This window comes from Schistocerca gregaria, chromosome 5 (genome assembly GCF_023897955.1).
Source record: "Schistocerca gregaria isolate iqSchGreg1 chromosome 5, iqSchGreg1.2, whole genome shotgun sequence".
NCBI lineage: Eukaryota > Metazoa > Arthropoda > Insecta > Orthoptera > Acrididae > Schistocerca > Schistocerca gregaria.
The window spans coordinates 527866504-527877295 of record NC_064924.1 but is presented as its reverse complement, the minus strand read 5'-3'; the positions used below and the strand labels follow the sequence as shown (position 1 = coordinate 527877295).

The window sequence follows — 10792 nt, the reverse complement described above, 5'->3', positions numbered from 1 at the left end:
GAGAGAGAGAGAGAGAGAGAGAGAGAGAGAGAGAGAGAGAGAGAGAGAGAGAGAGAGGGGGGGGGGGGGGCCATGAACTGCTAGTTAATGATGTCGCATTGTGTTCGCTACTAAGTAACCTCTCTTCTACTGAACAAGCTCTTAAGGGACGTATTTTACAGCCCGTGTTTACTGGACTCCTTTGCTTCGTTACAGTCGCCTCCACGAATTAAGCCTGTGACACCCTGTGTATCTGTCTGTCGATAAATACGTACATACACTACTGCCCATTAAAATTGCTACACCAAAAAGAAATGCAGATGATAAACTGGCATTCATTGGACAAATATTTTATACTACGACTGACATGTGATTACATTTTCACGCAATTTCGGTGCCAAACAGAGCTTGGATGGCGTGTACAGGTACAGCTGCCCATGCAACTTCGACACGATACCACAGTTCATCAAGAGTAGTGACTGGCGTATTGTGACGAGCCAGTTGCTGGGACAAAATGGACAAGACGTTTTCAATTGGTGAGAGATCTGGAGAATGTGCTGGTCAGGGCAGCAGTCGAACATTTTCTGTATCCAGGAAGGCCCGTGCAGTTCCTGCAACAAGAGGTCGTGCATTATCCTGCTGAAATGTAGGGTTTCGCAGGGATAGAATGAAGGGTAGAGCCACGGGTTGTAACACATCTGAAATGTAACGTCCACTGTTCAAAGTGCCGTCAATGCGAAGAAGAGGTGACCGAGGCGTGTAACCAATGGCACCCCATGCCATCACGCCGGGCGATATGCCAGTATGGCGATGACGAATACACGATTCCAATGTGCGTTCACCGCGATGTTGCCAAACACGGATGCGATCATTATGATGCTGTACACAGAACCTGGATTCACCCGAAAAAGTAACGTTTTGCCATTCGTGCACCCAGGTTCGTCGTTGAGTACACCATCGGAGGCACTCCCGTCTGTGATGCAGCGTCAAGAGTAACCGCAGCCATGGTCTCCGAGCTGATAGTTCATGCTGCTGCAAATGTCGTCGAATTGTTCGTTCAGGTGGTTGCAAACGTCCCTATCTGTTGACTCAGGGATCGAGACGTGGCTGCACGATCCGTTACAGCCATGCGAATAAGATCCCTGTCATCTCGATTGCTAATGATAAGTGGCCGTTGGGATCCAGCACGGCGTTCGGTATTACCCTCCTGAACCTACCGATTCCACATTCTGCTAAGTCATTGGATCTCGACCAACGCAAGCAGCAATGTCGCGATACGATAAACCGCAATCGCGATAGGCTACAATCCGACCTTTATCAAAGGCGGAAACGTGATGGTACGCATTTCTTCTCCTCACACGAGGCATCACAACAACGTTTCACCAGGCAACGCCGGTCAACTGCTGTTTGTGTATCAGAAATTGGTAGGAAATTTTCCTCATGCCAGCACGTTGTAGGTGTCGCCACCGGCGCCAACCTTGTGTGAATGCTCTGAAAAGCTAACCATTTGCATATCACAGCATCTTCTTCCTGTCGGTTAAATTTCGCGTGTGTGGCACGTTATCTTCGTGGTGTAGCAATTGTAATGGCCAGTAGTGTATTACATATTGTTACTTAACCAACAAGCGGACATGGACTAGCACATTTTCTAATTTAGCATTTAGAGGCACCAGATTACTCGAACCGTCTGAACATACACTATCTGCTAAGAATTGCCTAGACACTTATGTAAAGCTTAATGCTGGATTGACCACTTGATGGAATGAGAGGCGAGTCTGCCTGCATAAAAGCAGGCCCATAGTAACACCAGAACAAGTCGCTGGGGAGTGCACAGGGTCTCCGAACGTTGACTAGTTATTGGATGTCACCTGACTAACAAATCAATCAACACTTCTGCACCTGCCCACGTTGACGTTGGTGTTGCAATTGTGAAGCGGAAGCGCGAAGCAACAACCACAGCTAAACCAAGACCTGACAGATCTCGTGTACTGGCGGGCAACGTCCGCCAGTCGCTGCAGAGTGCGTAAAAAGAAAAAGCATGAAATCGGCGGAAGGAATCACCCGTGAGCTCCTAAATGCTCCCAGTACAATCAACAAAGCACAATGGCTGTTTGTAGGTAATTAGGAAGAACTGGTTACAGTGGTCGATCAGCTTCTCGAAGACTTTTCCGTAATCAATAGAAAGCGAGTGATTTGGAGTTATGAATTATGCTGCACTCCGTGCCATTCCGATGGAAGGGCGTGGTTTTGTAGAATGCCTGGAGAACGTTGCCTGATAACATGTGTACTGCCAACAACGAAGTATGGATGAGGTGGTTTTATGGTATCTGGTTTTTTTCCGTGGTTGGGGTACAGTCCTAGTGCGTAGAGCAGAGGAACCATTTGGAGACGATTCTTCACATCAGCATGAGAATTGCAGCCTGTCATAAAGCAACATCCGTGAGGCAATGTTACACGGACTATAAATAACATTCCTGAAATGAACTGATCTGTACAGAGTCCTGACATGAACTTAATGAAACATCTTTCGTATGAGTTGGAATGTTGACTTAGCTCCAGACACAGTGTCCAATACCACTGTATTCTCTGATTTCGGTTCCTGAGGAAGAATAGGCTGTTATTCCTCCACGACATTCAGGCACCTCTTGAAAACGTCCCCAGCAGAGGTTTAGTCACCATATTGGCGAAAAAATTAGACAAACTCCATATTAATATCCATTAAAACGTCTCCAGCTATTTTTACCAGATAATGTATGAACGTGCAGACTCCCCTAGATGCCATCTCGGTATTAATGCGATATTTACCGCATGTTGTACAATTTTTAACTCTGGGAAGTTGGCTTTCTCAGTACCGTTTCTACTGAATTTATAGAAATTAGCTGATGGGGTTTGCGCAGAAGGTGATGGTAACCGTTACAATGCCACTGAAGTATCACCATCTTGGGATCTGGGAAAAGAGCCCATGGCAAACTGGAGTAAGTATTTCATGGTTGCTGGTAAACCTACAGGGTGGTGTGGTGTGGTTGTGGTCCATCATACCTTTTCGTTTCGAACGTTTAGTCCAGCGCTGCACCCAACTTCCTCAGAGGTGCTCCTGGAACTGCCGAGTACTGACAGCATGGGCCACGACCATAAAGCCTTGAAGATTTACCAGCAGCTATGACAGCTGGTCTGAAAGGGTTTGCTTTGCTGTTGAGTAATGCTCAATCTGAATCTGTGGTTCTACCTGAATATTCACAGGCTGGACCTCGGATGGGATGGGGCCGAATCTAATGAGAACAACCATAATCTGGTCTTCATATGCTTCAAACGGCTCTGAGCATTATGCTACTAAACTCCTGAGGTCATCAGTCCCCTAGAACTTAGAACTACTTAAACCAAACTAACCTAAGGACATCACACCCATCCATGCCCGAGGCAGAATTCGGATCTGCGACCGTAGCCGTCGCGCGGTTCCAGACTGAAACGCCTAGAACCGCTCGGCCACTGCGGCCGGCTCATGTGCTTTCTTTTTATTCCTGTGAGGTGTGTATCTGGAAGAATTTTCTTACTGCAATGTCGGACAGAAGGTAACTGGTCTTTCTATGACCTGCACTATGTGGCTATTTCAGCCATTTGTCGGTGTTTCACTGCTGGTATGTGTCAACCTGTGTGGGGAGCACCTTGGGAAGTATCCTCTTCCCTGATGATGCAGAGTTGAATGAGGTATCTCCGGTTGTACCAACGGGGCCGTCGCATTTGCTACGGATTGAGGGGCTGATGTCCTCCCTCGGGACTGAAAAACTGGCTTTGGTGTATGGCTGAAGACAATGAGTGTGTGTCCGACACCCTATCGTCGTCCTGCTAGCTGTGTATTTCATTGCAATGTCTGACGTCATGTCAACTGCGTGGAGTCATTCAAGTTTTTCCGTAACTTACTGATATGGCAGCAAGTCAGGTACCTTTATTTCTCGACATTTTTCTCCCTTTTGAAAAGTAAACATTTCAGCGAACGAGGATGCTGATGTTTTGAGCAGTTTACACATGTAGAGGGTTGTTCACTAGGTGTGCCTTCGCGTAGCGATTCCGCACACCCTCACAAGTGAGTTGATTAGTATAGTAGGAGAAAACACGTGCAGACCTAAGACGTCTCAGAAATGGAGGAAAATATAAAATAGTGTCAAATAAGGCCTATTAACCATAAACTGACATTTCTTAGATAAAATATTTCCATCGAAGACTAGCATGAAACCTCCCGTGTCCAACCTAATTATCCCACAATGCAATGAACAAAATGTACTCGGGATGGCTCGAAGTTAGCACGCAGTTCGTCTTTCGTAGAGTTAGGTTTCAATGGAAGATACGACCTTGAACCCATTTGAGTTTGTTATGAAGAGTGATGGTACTCGTAATTTGTATATCCCTAAGCTTGTCAGAGGGCTGAAGTGCCTGTAAGTGGTTAGCAGGCAAAGGTTTGATGACTGCAGAACCATCTCATTTTACTAACTGCAGCAACTTCTCCAAAACTATCCTCAGTATTTTCATTTTAAAAAAACAGCGATTTCTTTGTTACGAAAGATTCTTCGGTTCTGGGGCATACCAGGAACTGGGCTCACTGCCTGCCTCCATTTTTTCTTGTCCACTTTCATTCCATGGCGTGACCGAAGATGGAAACGCCATGGTTTTAAGTCTCTGCATTGTAACCTCGCTTTCTATCTGCTGAGACTTGTTGGCACGGCCAACGTAGTGGAATTTCTATCCACTGCACTGCGGATCATTCGCTCACAATGTCGCTCACTTCCATCGCAAAGCCTCTGGTATGAGTCCGGGTGCCTTGGATCGTTTAGGCAGCTAATCCTTGGCGTACGTGAGGAGGTTCCAGCTCTCTATCAAGCATCAGCTGTGTGATTCCTCTGCTGTCAGGCGGCTATAACAGAGGTACACGTCGCTATACGGGCTCTGTAGCGAATGAAAACCTGAAGTATTCGGAAACACTTTGAAAACCAGAAAACATTGCTCAACTGAAGGAAAATCTAGAAGAAAATCCGATGAAATCTCTGTCGTTTTATCTGTGCAACTGGTAATTAAGTCTTGTCGAATGATTACCAGAAAAGACCTGCACCTATATCCCTACAAATTTACTATTGTGGTAAAGCGTCCGCACGAACTTTCGTGTGGACTCCTGCAGGTGGCTTCTGAGTGAAGTTAAATCAGAACTTCTGGATCCAGCTTCTCATTTCTTCACATGGGGCCTGGTTCTCTCTCTCAGGGTATGTGAAATCACAGAACATGCGTCATTATGCATCAGAAAATGCCCACCAGTACTTCGAAGAGCTATTGCATAATCTCTAGACTTGTGTTAGTAAGCAACGTCTGCTGTCCACATCGTAACACGATTCTTTAAACAAACTGTTAAGCAAACTAGTACGTCCAGAAGGTGTTTAATCCATATGTAGAAGAACCTGCATGGATTTTTCAGCATGGTGGACCAACAGTAAAGCCAAGTCTGTCACGAGTGCCTGACGTGTTCGGCGGGGAGAGGACACACAGCAGAGGCCACCGTAATGGCCTGTGATTTTCATCTTTAAGACTAACTCAAATTTCACACAGTGGAAGAGCTGCAGCACAACACTGAAAACACTATTGCTGCTCATGTCACAAGCAGTGCTGCTAAGCTTGTCTCTCTGTTTGAAAAATAGAGCAAAGCGCTGGATTTACGACAACGCTGACCATTTCCAGCATCTGTAATGTTAATTAAGAAGGTTCAATTTCCAGTCAAGCTTCTTGTAAATATTTTCCAGGCCAGTTTCCATTTGCCTCACCGTGTTTACTATACTCATACTTCTCGAAGCAGTTCTATTAAACTGCATCATCTCTCTACGAATGTTCCATACGTATAGCACACAGTGCTTATATCCTAGTAGATACTAGTAAATTAAGCCGACAGCCGCTCTGTACGAGACGTACGAACAAATAAATGTTTATTGGTTCTAAGATTTTATTGCAAATACGGATAGACGTTTTCCTTATCGTTAGTAGCACGATGTTGAATGACGAAAACAAAATATACACGAATAGGGAACTGTCAAAATCTTTAATCCCCAGAAACAGCAGCAAATTCTGCAGAAATTATTCTATTTCGCCCTTATTCTTCATCAGAGAAATAATCATACCGCGTTTTTTCTCTCAATAGCATTTCTTTTTCCAGCACGGTTCTAAAAGTGTCATTAAATAGATTTTGCTAAACAATTTGTTCTTCAGTAGTAAGGTCACCTTCAGGTCTTAATTTTACATGTTGCGATTCTAAAAAGACTTGCCGTCGCTTACACGCAGAAATTTAGTGAGCAAACAGACACGTTGTTAACGTGCTATCTTGTAGCGGAAGTTTCACTACCGAATTCCACTACTAGGGACGATACGAAGTTGAAAATCAAAACTGCACACTTCACAGGGTATACTGAATAAAGCATGACAAGAAACTGATGTCATGCGCTATATTTTTTTATGATCAATGGCAGTCACATTCAGCAAAAGTGAAAATCTATGGAATGAAACTTGCAGTATTTCACTGCAAGATGACATATACTACCCGTATAAGTCCCCTCAATAAAATGAAATGATGTGTGTGGGTCAAGTTGTGTAACCCTCTTAGAATCACCTACACTTATTAACAAGAGAATGCTATCGACAACAGCGTCTCCACGACCAAGTGTGGAGTCGACTACTTGGGAACAGAAAATTTTCCGCAGTTACACGTGCAAAGTCGACTAACAATTTTCTTCGATGACTGTACACCACTACCAATAATTGTAAATAAAGATAAAAAATTATGTTTCCGCCCGGGATCGAACCGGGGACCTTCCGCGTGTTAGGCGGATGTGATAACCACTACACCACGGAAACAGATGGTAAAGTACAAACTTATTTTCGTTCTTACTCGTAATTTCTCCTCGATTATACATTACTTTAGATTTTGTGAACTGGTTTTTTGCTGACATGCCAGTTGCCAACATTTCAAGCATTGAGCAGTATGACAAACGTAAAGGCGACAAGGTTCTCGTTTTAGCTTATACGAATAATAATTTGATTATATTTTAGGCAGCCCAACAATTCGATTCGGATCATCATCATGCCAACAACGTCTGTGACTATCTCAGGACAGTCTGCCTGTTTATACACTTGTTTAAATTGTACGAACGTCAATGCTCTTATTTGCAGCAGCTGTGATATTCTTCGAACAATGTAACAAGCCCATAAAATAAAATAAAAATACTATGGGATTCCAGAAGAAATTTAACAAATTAGAACAAAGAAAACTTCTAATGCGTCTTCATAGCGTGAAATTACAAATCTGATTACCAGTATCATAACGTATACATCATAATATGACCTGTATAATTATGATCTTCGTGATAATTTATTCGTGTTAAGGATGTACAGCAAGCTTTGTTCTGTCTCAGTGCGCTGGAAACCATAATAAGTATCTAATTTATTCAAATCCGCCCTGCGAATCCTTCCACCAGTGTGCAATATTTCATCCCTCAAAGTAGCCTACTTCGGGCATATGCATTCAGTCCTCAGCTATGTTTTGGTTGGTAAGTGCTGGAAACAAAGCTATTTTCAAGATACAGAAAAGAGCTGTTCGCATAGTAACAAATAGCAGTAACAGGCCACACTGTAAAGAGCTGTTCAAAAAGTTATAAAGTCTGGCAGTTCCGTGTGAATATATTTATAACATAATGTATATAAGGGAAAACAATCTGTATACCACAACAGCACAATTCACGACCATGGAACCAAATCCATACACTGTTTACATTCAAACAGAAGAAACAAGCCAGAAACTCAAAATGGTGTATTAGATCATTTTATTAGATTGTGAAACAGATTACCACTAGAAATAAAAGATGTAAATGATCCCACACCTTTAGTCAAAGGTTAAAAAATATTAAATAATAGGTATTACACTGCAGATAAATTTTTAAAATAACTATAGAATAATGTTCATGAACACTGTACTGTGTACCAAATTTAACTTGACGTGACTGGAAAAGTAGAAGTATAGGAGATGTATATACTGTAAGGAGACATGTTTATTTTATAAGAAATATTGTACAAACATTTGACGACATCCATGCAATGTATTTTGTTCTACGGATGAATCAAACTGATTAGAAAATTCTATTTAAATCTGATAAATACTACAAAACAAATGTTTTCATGACTATGATCACTGCTATGTTACCGCCTATTAGTGTTGATCAAAATTATTCCCTTGTATTCCGTGAAGTGTACCTATATATAGTTTTATCCCTAGTTGTGTGTACACACACACACACACACACACACACACACACACACACACACACACACACACCACGATCAGTTTCAATTCGCAATGAAGAAACATGTTGGCTCGTTGGTCTAGGGGTATGATTCTCGCTTAGGGTGCGAGAGGTCCCGGGTTCAAATCCCGGACGAGCCCTACTTTTTTATCCACGTTGTACTGACCTAAAATAAAAAATCGGTTTAAAAATGAACTGCAGACTTGAAAGATCTTTCCTTATACGGATAGTTGGTGGAAAAGGAATTTTGAAGCTCTTGTTTACGTTTTTACCCGGGTTTTCGAAACGAAGTTAATTGCACAGATGATAATTACAAAATTATATATTTCTTCCTACCTTTGTAAACAGAAATAACGGGAAAGTCTTGTATAAATATAGGAAACTGCAACATGAATTTTTTATTATTAGTTTATTGCACTAACTAGTTTTCGAACTTTTTCAGGTTCATCTTCAGGTGGTGCAAATGAAGTGCACTTAATGATGGTGGGTTCCAGCTGTGTGACAAGTAAACAGACTGATGGTCTTGAGTAATACTGCGGTAAGTAATTATTTTTGGACAGCTCGCAGCATAAACATTGCTCATGGCAACACAATAGAAAATCATTACCTATCTTTATGTCACATAGGAAGCACCAACATCACGTTTTGGAAATTAACATGCAACTTCCTTGTGCACTATATAAAGAAGAGTCGGAAAAAGTTTTTAAACAAATTAATGGAATAAACGAGTAATTTACACAAGTGGCTGGTTGTAAATTTCTGAATATGTATTGAGTACACAGTCATGAACTCTACAGCAAACGTAATGGGTAAGCGGAGACATCTATTTCGTAGGGAGAGGGGTTATAAAGGGGGTGTCCGAAGTAAAAAAGTGTTTCCCAATGCTGAGGAATAGCGCACTGTCACCGTGGGACTGTTAGCGAAATGTTACCTTTTGTCTTTCTTCGGGGAAGGCTGTACCATTTGAGCCTGAACTCCACTCCAGTTAAGTCTTCTGTGACATGTCTATATCTAGTAACCGTGTCATCGACAGGCCTCTATAGTGTAATTTATCTTCCTTCAGAGGTCTTGCGTGCAGCAGTAATATATCTTTCAGTTCGTCTTACAGTTTTAAAATGTACAATTCTGTGTTCGCGAAGGAGTATGTTTGCGAGCATTACACTGCAGAAGTAAGGTTCACTGTTGGCGTAACAGCACATATCAGTCAGTCGACGCACCTTCAGAGACGCGTTTTCCTTAATGGGGGGGGGAAGTTGGTCTTACAAAACCATCTTCAGGTTTAGTGTGAATTTTTATATAAATATGCACTCAATGAATTTTAACAAAAGTAAGGTGTAAACAATTTGACACCAACAAATAATACTTCGAGTAATTTTGTTTTGAGTGTCCATTGCTTTTGTTATATTAGGAATTTCTTTTTTCTGCGACCCATTCTACACCAAAATTTATTAAGTTGGTTGCAGTGTCGATCTGTTGGAAAGCGCTGAGTTACACTGAACTGAAGAATCACCGTATCGTAAAGGAAATATTACTACAAGTTTTCCAATTGCAAGATAATTTCTCCAGCCGACTATTTTAATGACAATCTAAAGCCCGCGAGGAGCATACTTTTTTGTTACGGATTGCAAAAGAGGAGAGGGCTCCGCTAAGGGGTTAAGAGCAACGTCAGGCAGTATCGCAAGCGTTGCCACGAAATCAATGGGCAAGGACTGGCCAGCTCGGGGTTCTTATCCAGCTCATCTGCCTCCTCTTTTGGTGAAGATTCATTGCATAACAGTTATCACGCCATTCTACTCTGTTCAAAGTAATTGCTTTAAATGTCATAAACAGTCTATCGATAAAAAAAATAGTTCGTCATTTCGCCAGAAAAAAAGTTGCGACCACAAGCCATTCAGAAGAAATTTGGTATCTGTATTACCTTTCGTAAAAAAAATCTGTTTTCAGTGTCTTCAGTCGCTGGCAAATGTTAGTGGTGCACACATTTCCTAAGATACTGTGTACGTCTTTCAGAGATATTGCTGAAAAACTGCTTTACCAACGCATATTTGTAAACATTCACAGACATAACGTGCTTATATTGTTATGGACAGCGAGCACCTGTTTAAAGAACTGGCCACATATTATTATTCCTCCTCCCGCCCTCCCCTCACGACCGTCTGGAGAAGCGACCTTAACTGAACAGTCCGTATGAGAGAAGAGGTTCGTGGGATCCAAGTAACTGGTGTGTGCTATACCAACGACAGGGAAACTACTGGCAGGGTCTCCCAAACCCTGCAGGACTCCACAGGGGATTCAGACGAAGCGTTCTACGATACCTGAACTGTTATGCTCTCTTATATTTTCTCTTCGTTTGTGTGGTTGGTTGGTTGGGTGTGGGATTGAAGGGACCAGACTGCCAAGGTCATCGGTCCCTTGTTCCACGATAAAATCACACGAAATAAAAACTGTCAGTCGTTAAAAACGGAGAACTGAGACAAGGGACGACACAA

At 42.3% G+C, this 10792-nt stretch overlaps 2 non-coding genes across 2 annotated transcripts; one reads left to right on the top strand and one right to left on the bottom strand.

Moving 5' to 3' along the window:
- Positions 1-6788: 6788 nt before the first annotated feature.
- Positions 6789-6861, bottom strand: Trnav-aac (transfer RNA valine (anticodon AAC)). Its single transcript has one exon. It is a non-coding gene; the product is annotated as a tRNA-Val (tRNA).
- Positions 6862-8371: 1510 nt separating this feature from the next.
- Trnap-agg (transfer RNA proline (anticodon AGG)) lies at positions 8372-8443 on the top strand. Its single transcript has one exon. It is a non-coding gene; the product is annotated as a tRNA-Pro (tRNA).
- The last annotated feature ends 2349 nt before the right edge of the window (positions 8444-10792 follow it).